This window comes from Rhinolophus sinicus, linkage group LG03 (genome assembly GCF_036562045.2).
Source record: "Rhinolophus sinicus isolate RSC01 linkage group LG03, ASM3656204v1, whole genome shotgun sequence".
NCBI classification, from domain to species: domain Eukaryota; kingdom Metazoa; phylum Chordata; class Mammalia; order Chiroptera; family Rhinolophidae; genus Rhinolophus; species Rhinolophus sinicus.
This window is the reverse complement of record NC_133753.1, coordinates 37,990,991-38,006,062: the sequence shown is the minus strand read 5'-3', so window position 1 is coordinate 38,006,062 and position 15,072 is coordinate 37,990,991. Positions and strand designations below refer to the sequence as shown.

Here is a 15,072-nt window from a genome sequence, read left to right as displayed (position 1 = left end):
AAGACGAAACCAGCTTTGGGGGAAGGGGAGACAAAGTGAGAAAGAGCAGGGCTAACGAACGAATTCCGCTGAGCCTCCAACTCCTGAGCAGCCACCTAGCTGCGGAACTTGATCTCGGGAGGAAAGCCCCGGAATCCCGAGCTAGCGGGACTAGCAGGCTCACCAGAGCGCGCGGGGCCCGAGGTGGCGGGTGCCTGTCCCTTTAAGGGGCGGTCTCCGAGCACCGCCGGCCCAGACGCCGGGACGTGCGGGGGCCGCCCCGCCCCGAAGCCGCCCGTTTCCTGCCGGGCGGCGCGACGGCACCTGAGCAACTGCGGCGGCGGCGCCTTGGATCGGGGGGCCCGGGCTATAGTGCCGACGCCGCCGTGTCTTCCCGTTCTCCTTTCTCGGCCGCGCACGGTAAGGGCGAGCCGGCTGTGTCGGGCGCCGGCGCCGGCCTCAGGGACCGCGGGGGGAGGGCGGCGCCGGCCTCTGGGTCTCAGGGCGGGAGGGAGGGCCGCACCGGGCGGGGGGCGCGGCCGCGGGGCCCGTACACCGCCCGCCGTGGCCGCCTGCCGGGTAGGCCTCGGGCTACGGCTCACCGCCGCCGGGCTCCGGCCCGGGACTCCGCAGCGGGCGGGCTGCAAGGGTCGCTCGGCCTCGCCGGGCCGCCCAGGGCCCGACCCCAGCTCTGCCGCGGCGCCTCCGAGCGCGGCCGAGGACTCCCCGGGGGACGTCTCCCGAGGGCGAGGTCGGCGGGAGAGGGCCCTGGGGTGACCGAGGCGCCTATTTTTAGCCGGGCCTGAGGGAAGGCGGATTACCGCCTCCTCGGACGGTGGACTGAGGGAGCGCGTCTCCCCCGGCGTCCCTGGGCCGGAGCTCGGCCACGCTTACGCCATGCTGGAATTTCAGTCCTCGCCGTTCTCTCTGGATATTTAGGGAACCCGCGTTGGCCCGCGTCCCGGAATCCTCTCCCCAGCCGTGTGTATGTCCCGGGGTCGTGATGGGGGGCGGTTGGGGATGAGAAAGCAGCGTGAGGGGAGACTTTTGGAAAAATCTGTGGACCGCCCTCGAGACGGGGGAAGTTATCCTTTCCTCTCCCTGAGGGGTGTGTCTTCTTTACCGATCCTCCCCTCACCCCCCTTCAGTTTCCAACAATGAGATTTTTGGCGTTGGGGACCTCGGCAGAAAACCAAACTGGCAGTCTAGAGAAGTCTTTTGGTAATCAGATACTTGGTGTGGGCTGTGCAGCCCCGCTCGTTGGTCGTGAAGGAGCATGTGTGCACCGGGGACCCGCGGCCCCAGACGCGCGGAGCGGCGCTGACCTCGTCCAGCTGCACCTTGGTTAGGTTGGAGAGGGCTGTTTAACCTTAACCATTCCTTCTGGAAGGAAGGAGGAGTCTAAATTCGTTTGGGCCTATACCAGAAGAGGATTCCTTAGCAAGTAGTATCTGAGTAAGCACTGCTGAAGAAGCTACAGTTGAAGTTGACTGTTCAAAGTTGTGTGTGTGTGTGTTTTTCCAAAGATGCTTTGAAAAATGTAGACACCCATAGCCTGCTACAGATAACACCTTGGGGTGAACTGAACACTGTGAATTGTATAAGAATTGACCTAAAGTTTGAGTTCCTGCTAAATTAGGTTGCACTTGTTCTCCCTACCTCACCTAGCAGGCACATGGCAACACTGTCCCCAGTTTGGCTAAAGCAGTTGCTGATGACACTTGGAATGATCCTCCCAAGAATAACACTGGAGCACTATACTATTAAGTTGATCTGTATTTTGGGTGTACGTGCCGTACTATAGATTTTCATATTTAATGTGTTCTCTGACAAACAAGGCTCTCCCAACCCCCTTTAAGTTAAAGGATCTAGGAATAAATATGTAGTTTGTAGGTTTTAAGAAAAATATTTCTCCTTCCTGCTGTAACGTTGAATTAGAAACGTCTCATAATTTTGCAGCATCAGCAGTCAACATTCTCTAAGGTGTGCTTAGAGAATGAGGTGTTCTACCTACTTTACCTTTTTGAGACTCATACTGAAACTTAAAATGTAACAAAACCTAATGAAATTTTTTCTTAAATGTATTAGGAAATTTAAAATTATGAAGGATATTGAGTATTATTTAACCCTTGTTGACTCAGGATCAACATGAAGAGCCATTAATACATGATTCTATTTACAATTTAATTTTCTCTGTTAATACATCCTCCCTTAATATCAATAGTCTCTTCTGCTTGTCGTGTTTTCTTGGGGCTCTCAACCCAAGCCTCCTTCTAGTTTATAGACTTTAATCTGCTTATAGTAGGGAGAACATGTTAATAATTAGATGGTAAATAACAGTCTGGGGCTTTTCTAAAGGACTTAAGAAGTGAAAGCTTTTTTTGAGGCTTAACATCTAAAGGACCTGTATTAGAATTGTAACTGTCGGTAAATTCTAAACTTGAATTTTACTTGAAATATACAGATGTATTTTCAATTTCATGCTTTTTTTTTTATAGCAAAGGAAGTTTTAATCTAAAAGAGCCCAATACTTTGTAAAGATTTAAAAAAAATTAAATTTTAATAAAAATTAAACTGAATGGCTCCAGGAAACTTTTGGGTTTCCTAGGAATCTTACCTAATATATAATAAGAAAATGTAGAGAGACTATACTTTATAAGAATATTGAAATATTTGATGACATTTTTATAAACTGCTTCTGTGTACTGTTTGTTTTTAGTTATTCTGAAGGTAAATCCAGAGTTTACTTAGAGACTAGAAGCAATAACTGGTTCTTTAGAAATGATCATTGATGATCATTGTGCATAGAGTTGAGTTTCACTTCATCCTTTTTCAGTTTTGTGAACATGACTTTGAGTATTCTGATCTTAAAAATGTAGTTTATGTGCAAATTACAGTGAAAATGTTGGTGTAGATAGTAATATAAGCTTATTCTATAAACAAAATTAACTAGAGGGGAAAACCCTACGTACCGTAAACTAAGGAGTTTAATTAACTTGACCTTCTGTATCGGAGCTCTAGAAAAAGAAAAGCAATGACAATTTATAATTTTGCATGCCACGCTGTTGAATTGGTGTTTAAAATCTTTGAGTCAGATGATACTGTACACAATTTAGGCTTTTGTATTAAATGGTATATAGCCTTTTAATTTGTTTTATGTTAAAAAGATAAAATAGGCAAAATATGCTTTTAGTATTAAGAATACTTTTAGTAGAGACTCCAATAGGAAATATAGTATTCCTAGGAAGTATTTAAGAAAAAGTTCAGCTCTATTACAAAAAGTTATAATTTAGTATTTTACATATCACTTTGACTACTACAGGGTGATTTTAGAACTTTTAACCTTAACTTAAATCTGGGTTCAACAAAATGCTTTGTACACTAAGTGGAACTTAAATTGTTTACACTCCCCTCCTTCTAGGACTTTGCTTTTTGGGTTTCTCTCCTTACTAATTGCTTTGCTCATTCTATCTTGATGATTTGTTCTCTACTCTTGAAGTTGAAGTGCTTGGTCCTTGGTTCTCTTTTCTTTTTATACTTCCCTGGTGATCTCATCCAGTGTGGTGGCTTTAAATACCTATATTCTGATGGCTCTCATATTTATATCTCCATTCCAGACTTCCTCTTGCACTCCAGACAACCTGTTCCACATTTCTACTTGCATGTGAGGTAGTCAACTCAAACTGAACTTCGACATTTCTCTTTAAACCTGCCTAAGTTACTGTCTCATTTGATGTCATCTCATTTGATGGCAACTCCATCCAACATTCAGGCAGAAAACATGTTGGAGTCATCCATGATTTATCATTTTCACACTTGGCATTCTTGGCTCTGTCTCATCTTGAAAAGATAACCAGAATCAAATCACTTCTTACCACCTCCACTGTGCACGACGCTGGTCCAAGCCATTGTTATATCTCTTGCCAAGGTTTTTGCAGTTTGTCTCCTAATCTCCCTGTTTCTCTCCTGGCTCCTTCCAGTCTTTTTCAACATAACAACCAGATCCTATCACTTCTGTCTTTAAAACCCTGCTGTGACTTCCAATATGCAGAGTAAAAGCTAAGTGCTTACTGCCTCCAAGGCCTTCCAGAGGCTGAGGATTCTTAGTCTCCCCATCCCCCCTTGCCTCTCTTGATTTAGGTCTCCTCTGCCCCCTGCTTTTTCCCTTCAGCCCCACTGGCTGTCTTTGGGAGGCACATTGGCTGTTGGTCCTCCTTTGATCATCTTTTCCTTAAGATATTTTCATGGTCGACTCCTGGCTCTCCTTCAACTCTGCTCTTCAAATGTTTTTCAAAAGGCCTTCCTTACTACTTTACTATTGTATTTGAAGCTGCACTCCTCTACTTATGCTCTGTACCCTGCCCTGTTTTCTCCATAATACTTACCACTTTCTGACAAACTGTGTAATGGCCTTGTTCATTGTGTTGATTGTTCCTTCTCTCTAGTCCCAAACACACACTATAATGTAACCTCTATGAGGGCAGGGCTTTTGTTTGTTTTGTTTATTGATAGATCAAAGGGTTTAGGCAGTGCTTGGCATATAGCATGTGCTCAGTAAAGACTTACGATGAATTAATCCTTATTCTGCAGTTCCTTACTGTAATGGATACCTCATTCTTGGACACATGTAGTTTTCAGTTTTCTCCTTTCCTAGGAACAGTCAGAGAGTAGAAGAAAAGTGGTGGGGAGCTTTGGGGAACCCTTGGTGGAGGGAGTGATATTAGAATGTGGTGGAGACCTTACCAGCCCATGTGGTTAGAACCTTTGTTAGGTGATTCAAACAGTTGGTTAAAGCAAGAACTGAAAGTATCTGTACCTCTTAAGTGTTTTATTTTAACTAAAACATTCACTTTTATTTTCCTATCTTGTTATTTGGATCAATCTCGTCTTGAGTAGGGGGGTCTCATGATTTTTTTCTCTATAAATCATACCCTAAAAGCATTGTTGATGATTTCTAGTGTTGGCTTCTTTAAAGTGGAATGAACATGTAGGCATTGGGAAACTTTCCTAGTTCAAAGTCATTCTAGATTCTTCCAATACTTCATCAAGGCCTTCCAAAGGATTTAACTTACTTTTCATAGAAATAACAGTTTTTGTCTTTATAGTCTCATATTTAATGGATTTACAGAACTGAGTACACAGGAGAGTAGGTTGCTAGCCAGAAGCATTAGCTTTCTGTAGACACCAGTCCATGTGTTTTTACCAAGGGGAGAAATGTCATTTAATTCTTTGAAATGTCCTTTAAAATAGCTTCCATATTGAATAGGTTTTATAGGGGCCATACGATCCTAGCTGCCTATTGTTATTAGAGGTGAATGTCATTTATGCACATTTCTTTATATTACTCCGAGTATAATCTACAATATGTTATCAGAACTTACATGATTTTCATATAATTGTCTATCAAGATACCTGATGTTATGCTACATGCTCATTGGAAAATGTGGGACAATCATTGTTTATTCTTACACATGAGTCATTTAAGTTGTCAAGGAAACAGTCTGGTCTGATGTGATAAGCTGGAAGTCATTAGTTGGGAGACCTACAGGTCTTCGATCTTATTAACTCTAAAGTTTTATGCAAGTTTCTATTGCTCAGTTCTTTATAGAATGTGTGACATAGTGAAAACAGCGTGGGTGCTAAGGAGTCTGAAGATCTTGGCTTTGGATTTGGCTTTGCTAGTTAGTACCACTTACTGTATATGTGAACTTATTTATCTTACTTAATAGGCCTGAGGTCCATTGCTTATTCAGAGGGTGCCAAAAAACTGTATTAAAATTATGTGATGGTAACCACTTTGAGCACCTCTTGTTATTGCAGAAGTCACACGTGACTTGTATTCATCTTTTGTTATCGGTATATATTGAATATTACAATTTTAGTACAGTTTTTTTTCTTTCTTAAAATGTGTATACATTTTTTTTGGCACCCTCTGTATTAGTAGTTCCTACATAAGTGATAGCTAACATTAGAGTGCTTATTTGCTGTAAGGCTCTGTACATACTTTATGTATAGTAGCATTTAATTCTCGCAACAACCTTACGAGATAGGTGCTAGGAAGGCAGGTTAAATAATTAGTTCAAAGACACAGAGCAAATAAGAGGAACCTGAATTTGAACTGAAGTGTTCTGACTCTAGAGCTCATTCTCACCCATTGAGCTCTTTTGTAAGAATGCTTTCTGAAGAAAATAAAGCACTGTTCATGTACAGTTATCTGATGTTAGGTATTAGCTACATTAAGGTTATAAAGATTTTTTACCCTGAGTTAGAGGATTAACTCTGAAAGGTAGTGACTTCAATTTGAGGACTTGAAGTTTTCCAAGTGGAGAAAATAGTAAAAGCTATTTAACACCAAGCGCTATAAGATGCTTTATATAGAAAGCAGTGGATAGACTATATAATCCTTTTGGTTTCCAAGAAATTTTTTCAGTTTCTGTTCTTGAGTATGTGCATTATGAGTTACTGCCCTGTGATCTTGTAGGCATTGCTCAGAGATTGTCTCAGAAAGGCTAACCCCAGTCACCCTACCTTAAATGCATATCCTCTCTGTTTGTCCTGGTCTTCACTACGTAACATTATATGTGCCTGTTTATATGCTTGACATCTGAGTCACCTATAAGAATATAAGCACAATGAGGCAGGAATTTTGTCTTGTTTAACATTGTGAACTATGTTTTTGGCACGTTAGTGCTGAATTTGATGAATGAGTGACTTGCTTGATGTTTGAAAATAGGACTCGTTGAGCCTTTTGCTTGTCATTTGTGCCATCCTCCAAGCATGTCTGGTTGGTTTGTATGGAATGGCATAAAGTGAGATTTCAAGAATAGGGGTTTGAGGTTTACTTTTGAAAATGGAATGGAAAACAAAATTTAATACACGAATTTCAGCAAAATTCGTCCCAGTTAGTCTTATTGATCAGCAATGTAAATGTTCTGAGTGAAATATGTACATAAATAATTTAACGATTGATTGTGTTTCAATTTAGTTATCTTTGAAATAAATTTGAACAAAGCCAAGCTGTACATTTAAAGTTCCCAGTGTTCTGAATGCTATGTTGCTGAACATTTAAGATATTTCCTTCAATCTTTAATATCCACACACAGGCTGAATTCTTTTAGGTGCCTTTGACCTGTACTTGCTTTTTATTGGGAACTTGTGTTCATTTGAAATGTGCTCTGTAATTATTTTACATATTTTTCATAATTAAGATGTCTGAAATTGGCTGAACGTCATGATTTCTGTGAAGTGCATTTCTCAAGCTTGTCATATCATTTGGTACTCTCTGGATACAGTTTCAGATACTGTGGTGCATTAATCTTTGTATTTAGTACACTGTTGCTGATGGGTGGGCATAATTTCTCAAATGCCTTCCACTTTGACCTAGGTGTTAACTGTAATTTTAAGTTTAAATTGGATCCTTTGTAAAAGTGGCTTAGTTCTTTTGCTCCTTGTGTTTTTTTGGGGGTGCGGGTGGGAGGTGGAGGGATTCTTAAAAAAAAAACGAAAAAATACTGCAGTTAGTTTTAACATGAAGGAAGTCTTTCTGAGCCTGTAATTTTTGGAGCACTTTTCAAGTAAAGTACATTTAAGATTAGCTTTGGAATTATATGTAAAGTATAACCCATGCAATTACCTTGTCTGATGGGAGAAGGAGAAAGAGAAATGCTTTATAAACATAAATTAGTTGTAAAATGAGAACGGCTGAATTCTTGTCTACTCTTCTAGCATTATTTACCTGGCATAAATAGGTGAGTAATTATATTCCATTTAGTTTTAGTTTTAGTTTTATGTAGCCTTCGTTTAAGCAAAAAGTCCCAGCAATAACCTTCATTTAAGCAAAAATTTCCATCAGCATTTAAAATAACATACTGCTTTTGGTATAAAGAGGTTTTAGTTATTACTCTTGGATACTAGTCTATCTGATTTCTTAAAGTAACTTTGTGCTAAGTCAAGAAAATCCTGGATATTTTCTGTAAAATTTCAGTAGTTTCTTATTTTAAACTATTTGCTTTTATTTTCTTTTTGGGAAATTTGTTCCAAAGCACAACTTTCTAGATGTATTCAGCACTGTCATAATTGTATTTGTGTAAATTTAAGAAGCAGGGAAATGTATGCCTGTTTGCTTACCTGTTTTTAATTCATATTTACTTCTTCCTACTTATCATTTTATTTTTTGTTGAATGTTAAGTATTGAATGATTCAAGTGTACAAGAGAATGTAGAATGTGTCTGTACAGTTTGAAGATTAAATATAAAATGAATACCTGTGTTCCAGATATCTTTCAGTCAGCTTTATTTAAATTTTTTTCTTTTTATAGTTAAGTACATGTTAAATAATATTTACAAAATATGTGTAAGTTAAAGAGTAAAGATACAATGAACAGCCCTGTACTTAGTACCCAATTCAAGAACATTATCATAAGTTTTCATTTATCTGCTCCTTCCCCCAGAAGCAACCACCATCTATTATAGTTGCTTTTTTTAAAGTTTTGCCACATCTATTTGTATTCCTAAACTAATTTTTTTGTTTTTGTTTTTTAATTCTATAAATGGGATCCTTCTCTCTGAGTTTATTTGCAACTTCCTTTCCCCCCTCAACTTTATAGACCTGATAGCCCTCCATCATGTCATATATAGCTCTGATTGATTCATGTACTGCTGCATGGAATTTATTGTATGAATATTTTCCAATTTACTTATTACCTGTTGATGGTATGAAATTAAATCATGGAAACCTAATCCAAAATGGAGGTAGGAAGCAATGAAGAGAGAGCTCTCACACATGTACCACTCCTTGCAGCTTACTTTACGTACTCTCCAGCACGAAGGAAGATTTTTCTCTTTGCCCAGCAACAACCCAGCCAATGAGAAGCTGCAACATCCCAGTCAATGAGAAGCCACCAAAACTTTGAACCTTTGTTCTCCTCCTGTGAATTATTGTTCAAAACAGCTCCTACCAATTTCCTCCTTTCCTCTATAAAAGAGTATTCCTTTCCTTTGTTCTCTGGACTTGCCTGTGGTTTGTCATAGTTTGCTTGACCTGAGTTGTAATTACTCTTTTCTGCTATTCCTGAATAAGCTCTGTTTTGCTGGCTGAATCACTTATCTTTTTCTTTTAAAAGGTTGACAATAGGTATTTGGATTGTTTCTGGTTTTCTTTTGCTGTTATAAACGATGGTGCTGTGAACACTTTGCATAGGTCTGTTGATGCAATTGCATACATACATGGTTTTAGGATCGAATTTTTAAAAAATTTTGTTACCACTTACAGTAAGAAATAAATTTTACATTATGAGACTCATTACATTAACAGATACATATATAATGAGTTTTTGGGGTATAAAAAACCCTGTGTGATGCTAGTCTATTTCATTAAAAATAAGAATCCTAATCAAAACACACTAAGTTGGTTTTTACTAACCCACTAATGAGATTTGCAGTTATAACAAATAGTTTTGGACCTTATCTCTAGCTAGGAGTGGAATTACTGAATTGTAAGAGAGGTACACTTTCAATTTTAGTAGTTATTGCCAAATTATTTTCCAATGTATTGCACCAGTTTATTTCTCTCACTAGTGTATATATGCAGTGGTTCCACAGTCTTGCCTGTACTTGATATTGGCAGATACTAAATTCAGACACCCTATTGGATATGAGTTGATGTCTTGTAGGTTTTGCACTTCTGCTTACTGAGAGGAAACGCCTTTTCAGATGTTTGCTGGCCATTTTTGTTTCCTTTTATCTGGAACAGCCGTTCAATTTTCTGGTTGATTGTTTTCAATTGATAGCAGTTCTTTATATGTTCTGAATAATTCTTTGCTGATTATGTATCACAAATGTCTTCTTCCACTTTGTGGCTTGTCTTTTTACTTTCTTACGGTGTCTTTGTTAATAAAAATTAAAAACTTTAGTTGAATTTATTATTTTCCTTTTATCACTTGAACTTTGTGTCTTGTTTTAGAAATCTTTCCTTTCCTCAAAGTTACAAAGATATTCTTGCATGTTGTCTTATAAAATTTTATATGGCCTTTCACAATTCTTTCCCTAGAATTGAGTTTTGTTTCTTCCCATTTATGCTAAAATGTGTGAATTTGGTAGCTGATTTGAGATAATGTATGCTCTTGCATACATACATGTTTCTAGGAGAGAGTTTTTTAATACTCTTTGAATTATTTTATGCATTGTCTGCACGTTGTCTTTAGAGTCATAAGAAAATAATTAGGTAAGAATGCTAAAGTATAGATAGAGTTATTCAATAAACTTTGAAGTCTAAACCCTCTTCCAAATCCCATAGGCTATTATGAAAGGTTTGTAAAGTTTCAGAGTGATGCCAGTGTTTGAATGTGGTTTTCTTAAGTTATGGACATTTGTTGTGAAACAGTCTGGTTAATTATTTCCTTAAGATAGTTACCGCTGGTATTTTTTTCATTAAAGTGCACTTGTGGGGATGACCTATTACTGTATATCCAGCTAGTACTCAGAGTATACATTTAATCTGAGGAATAGATTTTCAATTTTGGAAAATTTTCAGCTCTTTAAATATTGCTTCTGTTATTTTCACATTTGTTCTCTTGATAGAACTGTGTTGGAGTCTTAGTTTATCCTCTATGTAAATATCTTAATTACTGTTTTCTGTTTTTCCCTCTGTTTTTCTAGGTAACTTCAGTACGGTGTAGCAATTTACCAACTTCTGTGTTCAGTCTAGAGTTTAATTCTAGTAAGTCTATGTGCCAGTATCTGCAATTTTAATTTCTTAGATTTGGAATTGCTTTTTCATATATACCTGTTTCATTTCTCTCTGTTTTTGTTTTATAACCTTTTTGCTACTTATAAAAAGACCCTGACCCCCTTATCTCTCTGACGTATTGAACGTATTCAAATTTTAAGAACTTTGTCGGACTGTTTAATAAAACTAATACCGTCTGGTGTGAATTCATGTTTTCGTTGATTTTTTTCCCCTCATCACATTTCTTTCTGTTTTGTATTATTGGCTTGTTAGTCTCATTTTGAGGGGAGGTTTCTTTTTTTGTCTCTTTCTTGTGATCATCTCTTCCCTGCCTCCCAAATTATTTCTTTTTCAGCTGTTCCTACCGGGCCCGCTGTGCCTCGAATCACAAACTAGGTCTGTTCTGGAAGTTAAAAAAATCAAGGTTAAGAGAAGGGTTTATAGAAATATGCAGTCATGTACTAGTGAAAAAGAGGGAGCTGAGAATATATATATTTACATATAAACGAATATGTATATTTTTACATATAAACAAGTGTGTGTGTATGTGTGTGTGTACATGTGTGTGTGTGTGTGTGTGTGTATATATATATATATATATATATATATATATAGTTTTATTGTGAAAAGGTATTTAAAGACCACAATATGGTACCATGGTACTAAGAGTACTTTTTGCGACTGGGTTGGTTATTGTTTCTAGGTCTTTTTAGGCTACAGGGGCAGAATGCATATATTTTTAATAAGCTAAATTACTGCATGAGTACATACAGATGTTTCTACTCCAATTTAGTACTGTGGAGTTTTTACTTAATTTCATTGACCTTTAAACTACATCTGCTTTAAAAAGCCAAAAATCTGAGCTTCCAATTTTAACATAATCACTCATTTCAGTTAGCTCACAATACACACGTTACGTAGTACTGGAATAGCAATATACACATTGTCACCAAAATTATGATTATAATAGTGGAAGATTGACTTCCCTTTTTTTTGCCATTCTTCCTCCACTCTTTTCCAGTGGGGATGTACAGTCAAGTTACCATGTGTTAAAGTCACTTGGCGTAGTTTCACTCTGGTGGTCACCAAGTGAATACACGGAAGGTTCTTTTGTTTCATTTCACTTTTGATTTTTTGGGATTTTTAAAGATTTTTAAGGCAAATTCAAAGCATGTCCTTTAACCATTTTCCTCTTCGGTTCATCTTTTTCTCACATTTTAAGTGATATTCATGTTAAGGCAACCACCTTTTTCATTTCTTAAAATCATTTATTGTTTGTCATAAAATATTTCCTAGTCATAGTTCCCAATCTTTTCCTATATGGCTCTGGGTTTTACATGAGACATAGAAAAGCCTTTTATAAGGTAAGATTATTTTAAAATGCAAAGAAATACACTTGTGTCTTGTAGTTCTTTCATGGTTTAACTTTTTATCCTTTAAAACTTTGATCCATATGTAATTGAGGTAGGAGCTTAATTCCCACCCACCCACATGGCTGTCATTTGTGCCAGTACTACTTCTTAAATAGTCTGTTCTTTTTTTTTTAACTGATTGATTCGAAATGGCCTGTTGACTAAATTTTTCGTATGTATTTGGGATTATTTCTGTTGTGTTTATTTGGCTGTCCTTGGGCAAGTTTCTAAAATTCTTGTTTCATAAGTGAAGCTTTTTCATTAGTTCCCTTAGGGTCTTTTGGGATAGTATTTGACATTCTTGTCTCGTCATTTCCAGTTTATGTTTAGTTTGTGAAATGATGTTTTTAAGTATTATGGCTTTTCTGGGAATAGGCAAGAATAAATACAACATTTTATCATTTTAGTACTTTCATTGTTAGTGACCTAAGGGGATGTACCTAAGCTATTTTATCAAACTGTTGTATTCAACTTTTAGTACCCTAGCCAAACTTTCCTAAGGGATGACAGGTTTTGAAGTAGGTTTTCTGTTTGCTGGTAAATTTAGCTGACACCAGACATCAGTTGTTAGGACTACCTTGTTGTAATGGAATTGGACGTACTTGGTGAGGTTAGGGCAGATACAGGGCCACAGGGAGGAGTTACAGGAAGATAAACTAGGAAGACTCTTCTCACATATTTCTAAAGATACAAAAGGTCCTAATGGGAGGTGAGAGGTGAACATCGCTGGTTTCAGGCACAGGCTCCCTAACTGTTTAACTATGTCCAATCTTTGGGTGGCTAGTTGGATTAGAGGCCCTTTTCAATACAGAAATCATGTGAAAAAGAAAAAACAGGTCAAGATTGTAAATTTTAGGGTGAGAAAGATAAAGTCTCTATACAGTATACCATGTTTCCCTGAAAATAAGACCTAGTTGGACAATCAGCTCTAATGTGTCTTTTGGAGCAAAAGTTAATATAAGACCCGACTAGGTCTTATTTTCGGGGAAACAATAGCTGTTTTACAATTACTACGTTATTGGTGTGAATTTCATGTTCTATTGTTAATTTCTGAGTAATGTAAATGATTTTTTGTTCTTTGGAAACTGATTTTATGTATTGATTTGAAATACTGAATAGCAAAATGTGTTAAGTTTCTGGTATTAAAACTTTCAGTCTGTCAAATTATAAGTTTGATGTTTTTACAGAATAAATTTTTAACCATGTTATCTCCTGTGGAGGTATTTTTAAATGAGTAATGTCTTTTCCTGAGAAAATGAATTAGTTTGGGCTTGATGGGTAAGCAAAAGTCTGAAAGATAACTGGTGTAACTTTTAGCAGCTGCCTTTTCAATTTCTTGGAGAACCTGTTCAAATTGATTTATCTATTGTATTTAAAGGATAACAAATAAACTTGGTTAAAAAAATAAAGTTTCATGTGCTGTGACTTGATATCTAATGGAGAAATTAAATTTCATTAGTCATCTCTGGCATTAGATGGGTTTGTTTCAGATAGGGGTAGCAGTACTTTAGAATGGCATTTGTAAAATATCTCAGGGGTGTGGTAATAAGATGTAAGTCATAGAAATAACTATTCTAATTTAAAACTGGAATTGCACCACAACTTTGAGATTTTGGTATAGTCTCTAAAGTTAGTGTTAGAAAAGCTGTTGTAAGTGCAGTTCCCGTGTCAGGCAACTCAGTGTTTGATTTACTAAGTTATCTTGTCCTTTGGTTACTTTGAATCTTTTCCCTCTTATTTTAAAAGATAATTTTATAATTGTATTGTGGACCCTGGGACCATTATACTTTAAGTGTAGTGACTGACTAGAGAATGTAAATTTAGATGAAGTTTTATATTTTGTTGGCTGTTTCAGGAAATGATTAATGTTTTATCTGTTTTTTATATTGGTATTTTTTTCTTACTGATTTATAGAATCAGGTTTTAAAAATTCTTATTGCAGATGTAATACACTTGTAAACTTTTAAACATAAGTGTGTAAAATAATGCGAGTCTACTTATTTTGTGTTTTCTTCAAGTACTTTGTTTTCTTATGTTTAAAACTTTAATCTGTCTGCATGTCTTTCTTTGATATGAATGATTCAGCCTTTTGTGTACTGATTTGAAGTAACTTACAGTTAACTAAAATTTAAAAATCTTATTTGGATCTATTTTAGATTTTGAGTTCCATTGTCCTTTTTATCACACTGCAGTATATTGCTGCTTCCCAATAATTGTTAGACTGTCTCCTATCTCATAAAATGTTGTGACTGTGTATAGAGAAAATACTTATGCTTTAGGCTTTTAGGAGAAGGAGAACTAGCTGTAGGCAGGGTACTTGAGCTGGAAGAATAGGACCACACTGAGGCTCAGGTTAGGTATTTTTTCCCGCCTCTCTAGTTTATAGATACTATGTACTTGGCACCTCAGCTAGATTAAAAGTTCATTTAAAGTAAGTTAATCTATGAGGTGTGATTGAAAAATACAGTGAATGTTTAAAAAAGCATTTATTACAGTAAAAGACATATTGCCATTAATCCCCCTCAAAATACCCCCCCTCACTTCCAACACACTTACCCCATCGTTCTTGCCACTTTCTGAAGGCAAGAACTTTCAGAAAGTCCTCTTTCATGAGTGTCTTTAGTTATGCTGTTGTGGCTGCCTCGATATCCTAAATTGATTCAAAATGTTTTCCTTTCACGGTCATTTTGACTTCGGGAAAGAGCCAGAAGTTTCACTGTGCCAGATCCTGTGAATAAGATGCATGAGGACACACCGTAATGTTTTTATTTGACAGAAATTGCCATATACCAGAAGCAATGTGTGACATGGAGCGTGTCATGATGGAGGACAAAGTAGAGACACTCATGAAAGAGGACTTCCAGAACTACTTCAGAAAGTGGCAAGAACGATGGGATAAGTGTGTTTGAAGTGAGGGGGAGTATTTTGAGGGGGATTATAATGGCAATGTGTCTTT

The 15,072-nt window shown here is 37.4% G+C and overlaps 1 protein-coding gene across 9 annotated transcripts in view; it reads left to right on the top strand.

The window, feature by feature from the left end:
* Positions 1-240: 240 nt before the first annotated feature.
* Positions 241-15,072, top strand: part of KTN1 (kinectin 1) — an 89,394-nt gene continuing 74,562 nt past the window's right edge. For 4 of the 9 annotated variants that reach the window (XM_019725778.2, XM_019725774.2, XM_019725776.2 and 1 more), the window contains exon 1: positions 241-399. The gene's annotated coding sequence lies outside the window, so the exon portion shown is untranslated. Of the gene's footprint in view, positions 400-856; positions 965-15,072 lie in introns of those variants that run through there. The other 5 variants (XM_074327442.1, XM_074327441.1, XM_019725777.2 and 2 more) reach the window with 2 other exon arrangements.